The sequence below is a fragment of the Cinclus cinclus genome, chromosome 10, assembly GCF_963662255.1.
Source record: "Cinclus cinclus chromosome 10, bCinCin1.1, whole genome shotgun sequence".
Classification (NCBI taxonomy): Eukaryota; Metazoa; Chordata; class Aves; order Passeriformes; family Cinclidae; genus Cinclus; species Cinclus cinclus.
The window spans coordinates 6,189,355-6,206,853 of NC_085055.1; positions in this window are offsets into that span (position 1 = coordinate 6,189,355).

Genomic DNA, 17,499 nt, shown 5'->3' on the forward strand with positions numbered 1-17,499 from the left:
TGTTAAACTAGCCAACAAAAGTCATATTCCTGGAGGAATTTCTAACAATTATATCACACCGAGTCCTTCACATATCTTTTCACCCAGGACAAATTAGTGTAGCTCTGTTGATAAAAGGAAATGGTGCCAGTTAGAACCACTTGAAAACCTAACCTTTCAAATTCACAATAGAGTATGTGTATTAAACAATTTGAAAGTAAGATATCTTTTAATACTAAATAGCTGGATTTCTCTGCAAGCCATGTGAAATACTGGAATACAGGAAATTTATTTTTTTTTGTCTTCATAGAGTCTTTATCCCTCATGGGTATGAAAGAGGATTTTTTTTAGGAAATGGGCCAGCAAAGCAAAACTAACTATCCCCTATTTTATGTGTAGAATAACACATTCCTTCCAACTGTCCTTATTAATTTATAAACAGCTATGGTCCTAGGTTGTTCCGGCCATTCAAATTTATGATCAGAATAAAATTGCTCTCAACAGAGAGAAAAAAAATGCCTCTTCTCTAAAACTTCATAACGAGTGATAAGCAGTCACTGGACCATAATTACATATTTCTATTTTTCCTATGCTGCTACAGGTTTTAATTTTTTTTTTAATATCACCTTTTTAATTAAGCTTTAATCTTCACAGCACTAAACTAAATTAAAAGGTTCTTTATAGTGTTGCTTTGGTAACTAACAGAAGGGGTAAAATTACCTTATCTGTTTGTTCACCATGTTACTGCTGTAAACATCCCAGTTACGGTCTTTAATTTGCTCATTTTCACTAGGAAAAAAAAGAAAAAGACATGTGACACTGAAAACAGTTATCACTGCTGGAACAGATCTCTAGCAGGATCTCACTGTGATTGTCATGGACAAACATGGAGTTGGGAACTCTTTGCTCCAAGAAATTAAATACAAGCTAATTAGGCAAGACACAAAGCAAGCAGAGACGAGTAAAAGCAGCAGGTACCCATCACAGAAATTACCACCTCCTTGCCCTTCTGTCTGGTCCCCTTTATTTCCTCCAACAATCTGCAACGCATTAAAAGTTAAACATAAACTTATGATTTTCCCATGGTTTCCTGCAGATAATTAGCAACAAATCTTCAGAACATACCTGCCATGTACCTGTCATGTCATTGTCCCATTTTATATCTCTGTAAAATACCAAACAACAAATTGAGTTGTCCAAGACTATTAGCTAAACACAATCCTACATCACAGCACTAACAGAAACATGCTGAAAGCATGAAAGCACACCTTGAAAAACCTGTACAACTTGAGTTGTGGAATAGGGAAGAGAAAGGGGAAGAAAACTGTTAGACCTTTCTTTTAAAGCTGAGCTATCACAGGTAAAACAGGAGCAAGTTCTTGTTATCTAACAGGAAAAAAAAAGAATACTTCTTAAGATTATTTAAAAATAAGACTTTAATATGATTTCAGAGTTCTACACATCTGTTTCCCTTCTTGAACCTTTCTCTGTTTGATTGCTTCACCTTCAGTAAGGGACTGATGCTTATTTCCATTCAAACAACTCCACAGACACTGGCTGTAGTGTCTGTGAAAATGCAGTTTAACATAAGCTATGAGAACCCTCTAGACTGAGGGGGGAGTGAAGTGCCTTCCCAAAATACGTGTGTGCATCAGCATCACCCAAAAACACAGCAGGTCCCCTCACACCTGTGCAGATGAGCCTTCCTGACCCCAGGAAATAAACCAGCACTGATGCAAAGAGTTTTTAATTACTAGACATTCCTCCAATACTCTTTTGCTATGAATTGTACTTCTCAACTTAGCACGTTCTTAGGGAGACTTGATTATTTACAAAGCAGTACAGGTGAGTCCCTGGCACAGGTTGACCCAGAGAAGCTGTGGATGCCCCTGGATCCCTGGAAGTGTCCAAGACCAGCTTGGACAGGGCTTGGAGCAACGTGGGATAGAGGAAGGTGTCCCTGCCTTGTTGGAAGTGAATGATCCCTAAGGTCCCTCCTAACAAAAACCATTCTATGGTTCTATGAATATGGAAAACCCTCGTGCCTACACAGCTGATTCCCAGCAGCTTTGGCAGTCCCATAGACTCCAGAGCTATTTTCCCCTTCAATTTGGCTGTCCATGTGCATTTTCCAGTGTTCCCAGTAAAGCACTTAGAGCCTCAAGTCCGTCATCATCATTAGCAGTAAGGTGAAATGTTGAAAGTTTAGTTGCTTTGCTTTTTAAAAAAATTAACGTCACATAAAGGGTTCAACATGTGCAGCACTCTAGAACAAAGCTGTCCTACAGCTCTGATTGCAACTCGGTTTGTATTTTCAACTTATTTTCAATTTTCATCTAAATAAACACAAAACATAAAAGCCACTAAAACTAAGGCAGATAATAAAGTGCTGTCAAGCTGTGATAAAGTCAGTCTTCACCAAAGATCAGTCTTCTCCCACTGAGAGATCCTAAATTTGAGGCTGAACTTAGAATGACAGAACAGGCAGCACTGAAAAACAAAAGTTTTCACTCGGTAAGATTTTTTTTTTTCTGATTTTGATGGACAACAAAATGGTTGAAAGTTACAACTAATTTAGAAACATGAGAAAAATGACAAAAATAGAAGGTATCAAATTAAAAACCTAAGACCTGTCAACCAGTGCATCTATAAGGAAGACAAAAATTACATTTATTGTTCATCCCCTTTTCTGTGTCCTGGAAAAACCTTTTTTCTCAAGTCACGTGTGTTAAACATCTTTGGTCTTTCTTCAGTAACCCATAGAAAAACAGATTCTTAAAGTAAGCTTAAATGTGGGTCTCATAGCAATTAAATATGACTAATTATGAAATTGAAGTCCTATCATTTGATATTCACTGAGAGAACTTTTCCCCAGAGTATTTTACCCAATATATCCTCCTTAGAATCATGTAAACAGATGAGCTGCATTCATCTCCCTAAGAACAGTCTGAGCCTTTCTCTTATATAATGCCTTTTTTTACACCAAGAATATTTGAAAGTAAGGAATATTTAAGCAGCACTTAAGCAAAATAAAATTGTCCTGATCAACACAGAAAATATTTCAAAAACTACCTGTGTCTGTAACCATGCCACTGGCTGTTTGCTGATTGCTAATTGTTGCCATCATTTTCATCACATAGGAAAAGATTTCCTCTGTAAGTATCCTGTGAACCCTGTAAGGATGATCTCAGTGCATCAGGGTAATGCAGCTGCCAGAAATCAGTCAGATCAGTGCCGAGAGTGCAGCCAAGCTTCTTGTGTACACTTAGCAAATACAATTGTTTAGAACCTAGGGGTGCTTCTATGTCTCCTTGCTATTGCTTCTATTGTGTAAACAGAAAATGAAACCCTCCCCGAGCAGGGCTACAGGCTGAGGGCAATATGTTCACATTCCAGGAATGTGCTTTCCACAGGGAATCTAAAGGAGCATCTCATAGGTTTTAATATAATCCAAGAATTGTAAGAGCAACTGTGGCCACAGCTGGGTTCCACCTGTTTGCCTCTCTGACAGATGTTCAGGGCTCTCGAACCCCTCAGTTAAATACCAGCTGTACCTTAGGCAGGGAACAGACCACATTTATTGCCAGGCTACAGGAATTGCCTGCCTTGTCAGCCTGCTTGGAGCAATCTGCCTCAGAGAACCACCTCGACATCCAGACCACATTCCCAAAGCCTTCCCATCAGTGCAAATGCACATCCATTGGTCTCCAGCAATTCCTCCATGGAGCCTGGCTCTCCCTGACTCAGGAGCAGAGAAACACATTTATCCACACCAGCCATAGCCTGACATGTGTTTACTCTCTAGCAGAGCTAAATTACAGGCTCTGTGCTTGGTAGGAGTTACTCCTCCCCACATGCAGCACTCTCATCATCACCTCCATGCAATGGCTTGGACCAGGAATCAAATCCAGCTGAAAAATAACCAGAAGACAAATCCTCAGCATGCTGAAGTTAAGCAGGATCCTCTCTCCACCCTGTTCACCATCTGAACAGAAGGGACAGCACATGCTAAAAGCAGCTGAAAAGCCAAGCAACTAAATGTTTAAGTACTGCCTCAGCTAAAGTAGCTCTCCAAATATTTCTTCTTGTACCACGCTCCCAATAGTTAGAGTTTCCCAGAAAAGCCAGAAAACTGACACTGGCATAGGTCTTGTGTGCAGAAGATTATCTCTTCTGTAATATACACTTGTATCCTGCAGAATTTGCTTGGGATTTAAAAATAGAAGTGTATTAAAAAAATGAGATTTCATATTAATGTTTGGCAGTCTGTACAGGGACAGGTTTTCTTTTTAATGAATGCCACTTTATATATGTATCTATGTATATATATTCCCCTAAAACTTGCCAAACAATATGCATTAAATAAAATGAGCACCATTTTTTGCTTTATCCCTAATGTTAATCTCGTATATCGATTATTTCTTTTTCAATAATAGCAGAAAATTACTTTGTCAATTTTATTTCTTCTCCTGTGCTGAAATATTAAAGACTAAAAGTTAAATTCAAGAGAATCCTACTCCAAAGATAGACTGCACACTGGTTTATAACAAGCACTTCTAGACCATGACCAGTAAAAACATGCTCTAAGATAAAGTAGGTGGTAGTCTGGACATTTTTTGGCTATTTGAAATCTGTTCTGCTTTTGCTGCATTTTCCTAATCACATCATTTGTGCTTCTGTGATCTTAGTCCCCATTTTCTTCTTCTTCTACCATTTCCTTTGTAACATATATTAGTTTATTTTTAGCTTTGGTACAGCCCCTCAATACCCTGTTTTCACAGTCTCTCTCCTTGCAGCTGCTGTATTGCTGGGGAGGCACTATTAGAAACTCATCCATAACAGTTCAGTCTCCCTCAGACAACTGCTCTACAGATGTGATACTTTGCCAAGAAAATTATAATGTGATATTCCTGGGAAATAAATTTCTTCCTTGAGGTAATTGTAAGAAATGTAAGATGGTCAAAGAGCTCTCCCTTATATTTAAATAGGTTCCAGGCAGAGTCACAGATTATTTTGTTGTTGCTGCAGTTATTGTTTTTGCAGTAAAGATGGAACCATCTGTTCCTTTGAACAGGTGCCAAATCTGTTGAAAATTATTCACTCAGGTATTCAGTGAACCACGAGAGTTGATGGTTTAAGGATTCTGGAAGGTTTCAACAGGGAACACCAAGTGCACTTTGCCCAGTTTGGATTAGATTTTATCTAAACAGTGGGCTCTGAGTAGTCCAGCACAGCAATAAGTGGACACAAGAGAGTTCCTCTCTTTCTGTCTATCTCCTTCCCATATCAAACCTGCTTTAATATGAGTCAACAGCTACATATCATGTGAACAAGACCAGCTTACACTGTCCAAAGGGTAATTATAAATTATGGTGACAACTCTGGTGTAGTTCTGCGTATCAGAAATCAACCAAATGTCCAAGTCATGTCTGGTTTTTTCTTAGTTTGTGTTCCCAGTTTGTGCTCTTGTGGGACACTCTGCCCTGTTGGCCATGTCTGAGTGTCAATAGCAAATATCTCACTGTTGGGGACTTGGGCACGTCAAGGGCAGGACATCGTGTGCAGCATGAGCAAAGAAGGGGAAGGAGGGACTATCTAGAACCAATCTGTGAGTCTGGACAAGATCATGTCTTGCTTGACAAGTCTCTGATAACACAGATCAGCAGCAAATGAAAATAAAAATATTCCAAGAACCTCCTGAGCTCTTAACCATCCTTGTTTGCAATGGTTTCCTGTTGAAACAAGTGGTAAGTTAATATTAGCTGGTGTCTGAGAGAGGATAATTTCTGAAGCATTTTCTGCTATGGGTTTTATAATGATGAAAAATTGTCTTCACGAATTTATAACTGAGTGGGTTAATTAAACATTACCCCTGGGCATCTGAACATTGAAGAATGTGTCTCTATTCTGAAAGGAACACTTAATCCTCCTCAGCCTGATGCATTCCCTGTATTAGTTACTAATAAATTTTAGTTTATTTATTGTTTGAATTATTTATTATGAGCATTGTGGGGGAAAAAAAGAGAGCACTACCTTAATAAGGTTTTGTTTCCTCACTTTTCAAACTCATTGGGATGTTAAATTTTAAATAATGAAAACCTATGTTGGAGCCTTCTTTTTTTCTTGTAAAATACTGGAAACAATTGAACACAAACATGACTGATAATAAGCACTGTTTAAAGAAATTATGAATAAAGGACGTAATATATTATTAAACCACTCTATAACACCTTCCAAAGCTGTGACAATTGAACATTCATTACAATCTTGTTAAACAGCTATTCTATCAGTAGTTCCAGCATCACAGTGCAGGACCTTAATTAGGTGATGTGTCTTTCATCCTTTATTTATTAGGTTTTTGAGCCAAAATAATAATAAAAAAAGATTTGCTGCTCTAATAAAGTACCACCATTGCCATATTTCTTTCATATATTAGTAATTTTTTAGTTAATATGAACCTGCATTTTCTATATTTTGTTTGTGATAGATGTGCCAAACACAACAACAGAGAGCAAATCAAAATATTTACAGCATACTATAATTTCCTTTGCAGCCTAATGTCATAATTAAGAAACAACTAAGTTTATGAATAAGCTTTGCACATTTGCAAGTCATGTGGATGTGTGGCTGACAGAAATGACAATCTGTTTGAGCTTTATCAGTCACAATGTTGAAATACTATACTCCCCCCAAGAAAAATTCACCTATTTTTGCAATGCAACAAGGTTATTTTGAGGGTTCCTTTGTCTCGTGACTTTTTAGAGACAAATGACTTTTTGTCCTGGGTAGGAAACAGTTTTAAGTCTGTACCAAACAATAAAATTCTCACTTCACACACTGATTCATCAGATATTGAAGCTAAAGCCTGCCCCTGATTGAGAACACACTGTTATACTCTCTGAACTTTAAACAATCCATTTTTAATTAAAAAAAAAACCTCAAGCTGTCTCTAGATATATTTTTACTTTATCTGGTTATCTCTAAATAGACAGCATTGGGTTTGCAGTGTGTGCAATAATCCTGTCAGACACAGAGCAGCAGGAAGGAGGCATCAGGATGGACTGCACGGATCCCACAGTGCTGTGGGGAGGCACTGCCAGGAGCCCCGTGCTCCCCATGGAGAGCTGGTTTAGCCTCCCTTTCCTGGGGCTTTTGCAGTGCTCTGCTTTCCCAGCTGTGGGACCAGCATGGCTTGTGCTGCCCCTCACTCAGCTTGCCTGTCTGTGCTACACACCCACCTCTTTTCGTTATTTTGCTGCTCTTCCCATGGCAGGAGACCTCCTGTTCACCCACAAGACCCATCACCCAACGCAGGAGGCAAAAGGAAAAAACAGACACGGTGCTGAGATTGTTAATCTTGAAACAAGCCAAGATGCCCAGGTGCTGATAGCAAGGATGCTGCACACAGTGGGTAAGTGTCCTGCAGCTGTAAAATAAAGCAAGTTAAATAACTGGCCAGCACAAGAACTCACTACATGCTGAACAGTGCCTGTAACAATGCAGAATTTATCGCTATTTTAGGATTGGCGGCTTTAGAAAGTACTGGTTGGTTGGCAGCAAATTTCTGCAACTTTTCAAAATTCTTGTGACAGGAAGCTCTCTGCTGAAAATATATAATTTCCTGCCTGATACCAAAAGAATAAAGAAAAGATGAGAGACGTGTGTTTTATGTATAAAGAGAGTCTACTCTCAAATATGGAGCTTTTCTCTGGCCTAAAGTCAGGGGAAGAATGGATGAGCATCACCATTACTGAGATTATGATCCCTGAGCAACCCTACAGAAAGGACATACTTGAAGGTGTTTATATAACCAGCCCTTATTGAACATTTATTCAAATAACTGCTTTGATGGCATAGGGCTTATTTGTGAACAGTCCAAGCCTTCTGCATTGCAGCTATGACTGAGGGGTTATGGTGCTTTAATTTAAAATTCTGTAAATCATTATGAGCCTCTTAATAGCAGATGGATTCTGTTCCGAACCACATCAAATTCCAGTTAAATAAGGTTGTCAGTATAATAATTTTCTAGCTGGACATAGCATGTACTTGGCCAGAATCAGACACTTAATGGGTTTTTTTTTAGTTTCAGTTTAAATAACTAGAACAGGAAATGCTTTAAGCAGGCAGCTCCCATTAGTAAAAAAACAGTGATCCCTTCTAAGCTGTAGTATTTATCCTGCATTCTTGCACTCTGGAAGCACAGAATGCCTACGTCTTTATGTGTATTAATTGGACACCTCTATTCATACTAATGCAATGAAAATATACACACACCAGGCACGAGAGCTTTTTAACTGAATGGATGATTGTGCCACAGGATAGAAGTTCATCTTGTAATTTGTGACAGTTGCATTTACACAAAACTCCAGCAGTTTTGGAGTAGCAGTGAGACCAATATAATTCTGCTTGTTGAGTTCAAGCAAATACTCAAAGCAGAAATCTAGTCAGTCTTTCTTGGTAGGTGCATTCCCATCACATGCCTTGGGAGGTTCTTAAAACACGGTAATGGAAAATCCCTGCCCTTGGAGAAGAAGTTCCCAGGAAAAAACTAAGCAAAGGAGAAAGCCTCCAGAAAAGGGGCAGCCAAGAGCCGGTAAGATATTCTGCATCAATACACGAAGCAGAGCCACGGCACAGACCTCAGGTGGATTTAAGAGGATGCTGCGGAGCCCTGTGCTACACAAATGTTGAGAAATGCCGCGGCCTTTCCTCCGCAGCCTCCTGCACCGCGCCGGGCAGGGAGCGCACAGAGGGAGGGAGCGCTCGGGCCATGGAGCCTTGCTGGAAGCGCGGAGATAGAGCAGGAGGAGACGATAATCCCATGGGCTTCCATTTCTTGCTATCTCCTCTTTTTGCCGGAAGCTGAATCAGTGTAATAGCAAGCTTTGCTTTTCTGCTTCTAGAACAAAACGCTGACTGCCAAAGCACAAGGGTTTAGCCTTTATGAAGTTGCTGTCCTGCGTTCTAGAACACTTCCAAGACCTTTTCTTTTGCTAGCGGTAACCTGTTCTGAGTCGACCTCTATGTTTCACAACTGCAATTTAAAAAATATTATTTAATTAACGTCCTTCGTTTGTATTCACAGTAACTCCCATTTGTATGCATACAATTCACTCAGTCTGCGGTCTGTGGCTGGCAAATAACACCACTTAACAGCTGTTAAATAGGGTAATCACCTGTTGTTATCCACAGGTAGCTTTAATTCAAATGCTAATTGCTCTCAGTGCTCTACTTACAAACCTGCCCCAATGTCAGCTGCTGTCTGAGCCTCACCAGATGGATGGGAGCCTCGGATGGATCGCGCTGTCCCTCTGCAGGAAAAAGGTCTGAGGTATAAAAAACATTGCTACCCTAGCGTGCCAGGAACAACAACAAAAAAAAAAAAAAAAAAAAAAAAAAAAAAAGAGCACAAAAATTAAACAGCGAAGGTCTTCCGGAGAGCAAGAATTGCAGCAAAAAGTGAGGAAGAGAGAAAATGAAGAAAAGGGTGCAAACAGGACGTCAAATGTTGTATGAGCTGGTGCTTCAGCCTACTTACAACCACGAGTTAACATTTACCATTACTAAACTCAGTTTGGTAAAATTCAGAAACAGCTGATACAGATGTATGTCGGCCTAAAGTGATAGTAAATGAGAGCTAAACAGGTCAGGAGTTGGTAAAAATCCCACTGGAAAAATAAAATTTCTAGCCTTATACAGGTATACTCCTTTTTAATTTTTTTTTCCCATAGACTTAATTCTTCACAAAAAAAGATTTTATTTTTCTCCCTTTGGTAGAAATGCCTCAAAACTACACTGTACAGCTACTTACTCCTCACAGTAAGAGCCTTCATATTTTTTTTTCTAAAAGACCTCCAATTCACCCAAGCTCTCTGGAGGCACAGTTTCATGTTGTGCCTAATTTCATCAAACTGTGCGTTGCTGCCAAAAGTGATGGTTTAATTCTGTCTCCTTTCCCCTCTGACGTGTTCCTTACCCTTTCCTGATATTGGAGTTAGTCATTCCCTCTGTTTCTGGAGTATGACTCACTGATCCAAAGGGAAAGTAATTTATTTGGAGAGGAGATCTACATGTGAGAGCCCCCAGTCAGTCAGGGCTAAGGCTGCTGTGGAGCAGTGCCCTGAGCTGTCCTGTGTTCCTTGCTGCTGTGTGGTGGAGTTCCTCTCTGCACAGCTGCAGGTTTTATTTTAGCTCCCCTGACTGTAAAAGAGCCATTCATTCCCCAGTGCTATCAGATTTTCACACTGCTGTGGATGATTTTCCTGCCTTGCTCTCCAAAGGGCTGGTTTTTTTATAGGTGAACGAAGCCATCCATCAGTGGCCCAGGAGCAGAACCTCCTTGCTCAGTTTCTACCCTTTGGTCTGCTCAACTCAGATAATTCTTCTGGCTGCCAAGAACCCAACGCAAACAGCCCTCAGCTCTGCAGGGTACCTGCCCTTCCACTGGACAAAGCGTGGCCTCGGAAAATGACTGCTCAAACAGGGCTACACTTTTTCCTGCCTCTAATAAAAAGGAGGATAGACATCATCCCAGGTGAAACCTGGCTCTGAGAAAGGAATCAAATCCTATAAAAGTCACACATTAGGTAGATCTGCAGTAAGTGTTGGCACAGTTTCAGTTTTGGTCTGAGCTCACTATACTGATTGGAGCTCTGGCCTTGAAGAAAGGAGCTGCTCAAAATTTCCAAACCAAACTTTAAATTGAAAACATGTATTAGTTCCCCAGTTCTTTGACATCTTGTGCTTATGATGAGCAGAGGAAGGGATGAAAACCTGTAAAACCCAGGTCACTTTATGTCTTGGTGTCCTGCTTTAGGGACATAATTGAAATAAACATCCTGTAGCAACCACCACTGATATATCAATGTTCATTTTAGCAAAGTCAATTGTTTCAATCATCAAAAGGAAAGGGCTGCTTGTTTGACAGTTATGACTCATTAACATACATTTCATTTTGATGAACATTTTTTAAATTTTGTTTTGCATATTTTTTGCTTACAGGAAGGGAATAAGAAAATATTTGCAAAAGGATGCAGAGTTCGTGCTTTTTTTTTTTTTTAAATTTATTTTTTTAAATCTCTCAATGAAAAGTTGGTAGGCCTGCTTTGCCAGTTTGGAAACTATTTTGTCTTTATCAGATTGAGAATAGAAATACAAAGCTGTAAAATACAGCTGTAAAGTTGAGAATAAAAAAGTTATATGTAAAATTCTATGTTTAGTATAAAATTACATTTTAATATTTATTTCATCCTGCATGAAAAAAGAAAAATAAAAAAGAGTAAAAATTGGAATGCTGCTCTTTCGCTATTTAAGTTAGAATAAATCCACATTTTCATTTACTTTCAATAAGAAATTGAAAAACAATTGGTCAAATTATTTCTATCATTTAACACTGACTGTATGAAAAAAGGAAGTAATTGAAACAACTTGAGGGTTTTTGTCATTCTCCAGGAAAAAAAAAAAACCACATAAATTAATAATTAATCTATTTTTCTTTCATTCCAGAGATCACAGGTCAAGGCATCATTAAGCACATTTCATCCTGAAACAACAGAATTGCACAGTTTGCTCTTTTGTCAGTTATACCAGAAGATTAAAGATGGTTTGGTATGAGGATATGCAGCAATGGGAAAACTTCCCCCTCTGGGACTGAGCCACAGCTTTCAGTTCATTCCTGAAGTCATAATTCTTTTTATTATGAGTCACAAAAGGCCACTGCTATCTCTTGTATTACTGCTCAAGTTAGGAGCCTTACTCATTTCCTTTTTCTCCCACAGTTTAAGTCCCATGACTATTATAAACACCCACTATAACTCATTCAAGACATGACCTCATGTGGAGAACCCAATCTATTTGAAAGTTTACTGGTGGTCATTTTAATTCCAGTAAGATGTGTCATGTACAATAAATGACATAACAATTAAGCCACTGAGATAATCTTGGATACAACCAGGCCCATGTTTTGTTCCCCTAGAGGTACATTAAGGAAAGGGCACCCTATTAACAAAATCTGAGAAAGGAAAGACCAGAAATTGCAGTTTCAAATCTGGCTTCTCTCAGATCCTCTCTTTCATGTTGCTGTTGTTGGAATGACAAATTTTCATCCACCAGGTTCGGTGTAATTCTGGAAAGACCTGTGGAGTGTAGAGTGTGAAGCCACCTTTAAGCAGGGAAGAGGAACCCACCTTACCTCAGACAGGGCTGATGTGGCAAGGAGGTCATGGGCACAGGTGTTGGGTCAAGCTGTTATTTCTTTTCTATGTATCTATATATTTGCAGAGTGAAGTTGGAAGATGAAAGATGAACTAAAGACATAAATAGGCAGGTTAAACTTTTGAAAGCTGTGTACTTGTATTCCCTAACACCAATGGGGTGGTGGAAAGTGGTACCAACCACAGTGAGGAGGAGGAAGACCTAAAACTCTAGATGTCCTGCCAACTGTCTCTGCTTTGGAAGGTCATTCTTCCCCATCTCTCTTCTCCATAACTTTTAGTAAAAACACACTGGGTTGCATAAATCCTTGGGATTTTTGGCAAGAGATAAACAGAAGCCTAGTAATGGCTTTTCTTCATGTAACAGCTCCTGAATGGAGTCAAATCCCTCTTCCTCAAGACAGTACCTAATTTCACATGTAGCCTTTAATATTGATGTTCAGAGCTCATGAGTCTCCTTTAAACAATCAATAATGAATTAAAACAACATCACAGCTCTCCATCCAGGTCTGCACCACAAAGGAAGCAGGAATGTGCATGTGAAGCATTTCAGGAATCCCACACCATTTGAGGACAGAGCAGTGCCCGTGTTCCCCCGTGTCCCAGCCTCAGCCCACAAGTGACCGAGGACACAGGACAGCACGTGGCAGCCAACATCTGTCACCCACCCTGCCCATGGCCTGGGCTGGGGATGCCACAAAGCCCTTCCTGAACCCTGCAATCTCAACATGTCCCTGCAGCCTTGCTCAAGTGAGAGCAGGTTTTTCAAAGAGCAAGGCTGTGCAGGGATAATTCGCTCACTGTAAAGCCTTGGCCACTTTCAGGGGCACTCAGAGCTGTGCTGCCTCTCCAAACACTGTCCTGCAGCTATGACTTCAATCACAACTGGTTGTTAAATTTGGGTTAAATTGTCCCAGTCATTAAAGCTCTGCAGCAATCTCCAAAGCCCAGAGTCACTAGTCTAAACACTTTGCAATCATGCTTTCAAGTAAAACTTCAAAATTATCACACGCCAAGGAGTGAATTATGTTTAGGGGCTGGAATAAACTGGGGAGGGAAGGAATTTTTTTCTTTAAATGACAGATTTTACCCTCAATTATTAATCTTCAAACATGAACAAACACTTCTAGTCCCTGAATCAACTGAGAATTTATTAACTGTCAGAGTATTAAAAGGCATACCTAATACATTTTACTGAGATCAATTGCTGGTAAGTGCTCATGCAGTAAGACATAAGGAGACATGAATCTGGGCATGTCTGTCAAACTTCCTGGCAAATGATATATGAATAAATTACATTTTAATCTACAGGCACAGGATATTTGGAGTATAAAAATAAAAATCAGATTTTGAGAAGCTTTTTTTTTTTAGAAAATCAGTAGGTTTTATCCTTTTTTAAAACTTTAAAAACTTTTCCAAGACAAGCATCCCCTGAGTTTTACCTCTATGAAAACTGTGCAGCTCCACAGACTGAGACAGCATGATGGGTTACCTGGCAGTGTGACTCCAGTTTTGTGTAGTATTGTTTACAAATTTCTGTCCAGATTCTCTAGGTCTTCTAAAAATTATTTCTAGAAATTCCTACCTGGGCATTTAAAATGTAGAGAGATTGGAACAGTAGGGAGTATTTCTTCCAGGATAAGACTGCTGGGGTAGAAGGAATTCTTTTTGTGCTACAAAAGGGAAAAAACAAAAAACAACAACAAAAAACAAAAAACAAACAACAAACAAAAAACAAACAAAAAAACCCCACAAACTATGTGGAACATAGCTAACAAAACTATGTGGATTTCACCTGTAAAAATTACACACCTAGGAAGAATTTTAATTCTAGAGCTGAGGTTGGGCAAATGAAGCCTCACACTATGTGCCTCCTCTTCTATAACAGGGAACTCCATTTCTAATGCCACCAGATGGTCAAAATTTATCAGTCTGCGTTGACCGTGGTGCAATAGCTCATGTCAGGGAAAAGTGCATCAAAGCCAACATGTAACATTCTCCATTTCCCCATCTGTGTTGTGTTCTCCCGTCCTTGTAACAGTCTGTTAATTAAGTATCTACAAAATTCCATGTAAAAAAATCATTTTCTGAATGAAATAATTATTGTAAAAGGTTAGAAATTTAAAAATTTCAAGTTTCTTTAAAACATACTGGAGCTTAACACAGTGCTTCTCTACAATATATTTCTTGTGTTTTAAGATTAACTGAAGCATTTTTCCCACTCAGCTACAAAAAAAAAAAAAGAAATTTTTAAAAGATGTTTAGTTTTAATAAATTAATTACCATAGCTTCTAAATTCTGGCATGAATTTAAAGTCCAATCCTTAGTAATTATGATACTTCAGTTAATTTTGCCATGAATTAATGTGGGATACTTCCTGATTCATCAGTAGCAAAACTTCATTTCCTTTAAGTAGCATTTCTTTCTATTAGTGAGGAAAAGTTCTGAACCTATTGAAGTTAAAATACTGATGGAAATTAAATTATCCTGTGAATAAAATCAATATTGCTTTTCTCGAAGGAGAAATAAGCTGCATATTTAACATTAATCAACTGATAAATATATAAGAGATAAATAAAGTGCAAGTCAAAAATGAGATCTTTTTTCCAGCAGAAGGGACTTGATTAAATAGGTCAAGAAGTCGTGAAAAATAATTACTGATTCTCTATTTGTCATAACCACTTTTAAATGGGAGTTTGTTGCCTGGTTTCCTTCAGTTACAAAAAAAAAAATAAACCACAAATGATATCTGATTTTTTTTTTTTTACATGGTCCAAAAGAAAAGTGCTGAACTAGGAGGCTGTTAAAGATTTTAAAATAAAATCAGTGAGCTATAAGCTGTCTTGTACTTTTCTTACAAAAGATAATTCCCATAAAATCTCATTGGAATAAAGCAGAAACTGTTTGGGTTAGAAGTCAAGGAAAAAATATAACTCTAATATAAATACTGTCAAAAGAATATGGTACATTTGTGTCAATGTCTGTCTTCATTAAACTCTTTGCTACAGATATAAATTGTCAGAGAATGATGAAATGTCACATTCTTCCCTTTATAAAACAATCTTTTAATAGATTAAGATATTAACTTACTATAATAAACTATTTTAATGATTCTTTTTCCTAGCTTCAGTCTGGCTCGTGTGGGAAAGACAAATCTCTTATGCCTCACTCCTGCCCATTAGAATTTAATCCAAGGGAAAGGGCTCAAATGAGTTTCGTCTAAGTAAATGCTTATTTATGGAATAAAATTCAAAGCCATATAGCCCTCACACTTGGAGATGAAGGAAGTGCCTACCTGCACTTATCCTTTTATATGCTTAAAATTGTAATATTCTGACACTTTAGGCTCCAGGCTTAAATGGAACCAGGGCTTATATCCTGTTGCTCTTCAGTCTCCAGTAAATCAACTTGAAAAGCTTTGTTTGAAAATCTTCTACACAAAAAATATGTGTGAGCCAGGGTGTAAATGATGTCAAATTTTTTCAATAAGAATATTTGAAATGAAATCCATTGTTTCAAAATACAAAGTGCACACACTAGCTTTGAATAGCAGGCTAGCTCCCACTGAAATTTTATTCTGATATTAGCAACAATATTTCCCATGACTTTTTAATATTTAAGAACGTTTCTTTTGCATTGTAGGAAAACTAATTTCAGGTATCAGCAACTACTACAGTGGAAGGATTTCTGTTTCTAAAGAAAGTTGAAATCTTTCAATGTATTCTGCAGTGAAACCAGCAGAATTTCAGGTTATATTTTGCAGACATTCTAAAATCCCAGCCAGTGTAAGAACAGAACAAAACACATGAATGTGATGTTCATGTGCTCAAAGGTAACAGGGCAGCATAAAACCGACTACAATTCCATGGAACACCGTCCAAAACCTTATGGAGCAGGACTTGAGGCTCATCTGCACAAATGTTAGGGTTTTTTTAACCAGAAATGGTCCTTAAATTTAGGTAGGAATATCCACGTTTTAATTGAATTAAAAGCCACTTTATTCTCTATGTGGAGTCTTTCAAAACAGTGAATACTAACTGCCCCCACTCTCCAAGAACCCAAGCAGATCGAGTTTACCCTTCTCTAGGGGAGACTTAAGGACAGGCAACAGTGCAAAGAACAATTAATTACTGAACTTGATTGTGCTTTGAGTTTAGTCCTCCTTAAATAGTCAGCTGAAAAGTGGTTCTCTGAAATGACCTCGCTGCACTAAAAATGACTGGATATTTAGCTGGTGGAATTTTAAAATAATTATGTCAGTTCAGCACTGTAAAATCCCATCACTCTCATGGAAGCCCTTGACAGATTGCCCTCAGCAGTGTTTAACAAGGAAGCAGTCAGAAATCAGTGATAGCACAAAAAAAAAAAAAAAAAAAAAAAAAAAAAAAAAAAAAAAAAGTTGAGGGAATTTATGTAACAATACTGAGAAATGCCATATAATGGATGTAAGGGCTATCAGTCATCATTTACTAAACGCAACAAAAGAGACATTGGGTGTTGCTTTTTTCATATACAGAAATCACACTGCAACAGAGGGAGCCATTTATACATGCTCAGACTACAAAAGTTTAAGGTTACTAGCTTATCCTTCTCAGCAATCTTCTGTTAAGCCTAAATGAGGATTTGTAATTGTAAGTTTGGATAAAGTCAACATTTACCATTAAGATTACAGAGAGCTACTGTTGTATTTTGGATTAGGCTGTCATGCAAGCTACGTCAGAGCAGGTTTTTTAAAAGTATGATTATCACCTAGGCTTATCTGGACTTACCACCCCTGCACAATTAAGATTTAAAAGCCAAATCACAAAAGCCAAGACAGAGGAGTCAAAATCAGCCCCAAAAGGTTTCTGATAGCTAATCCTTTGTATTGCTCTTGCTCAAGCGCCTGGTATCACTTTTTGCCTTTCCACATGGGAATGCAGTGAGGAAATGTATACATCTCCAATTCATACACATGAAATGCCATACACCGTGAGGCTCTGCAGCGCACAGAGCACAGCCTGCCTGGATGCTGCTCCTTTGTCCCATCCCTCAGCTGGCCTGAAGAGCTCCAAAGAGCACAGCCCATTTCATGCAGAGAGAGGCCAGGAGGTCAGGGGGTTAACATCTGCTATGAATCCCACGGGGCTTTTGGCCTGAATTGCAGAATGAGGCTGCTTGGTGTTTCTACAGTGCACGGGCTGGGTCACCCTCTGCCTTACTGCAGGACACAACTCAGAGCAGAGGGTCAGGTACATAAAAGGAATAACGCACTCGGATGTTCTCACAGAAACACACTGTGCAAGCCTGCACATGCAAGTAACAACTA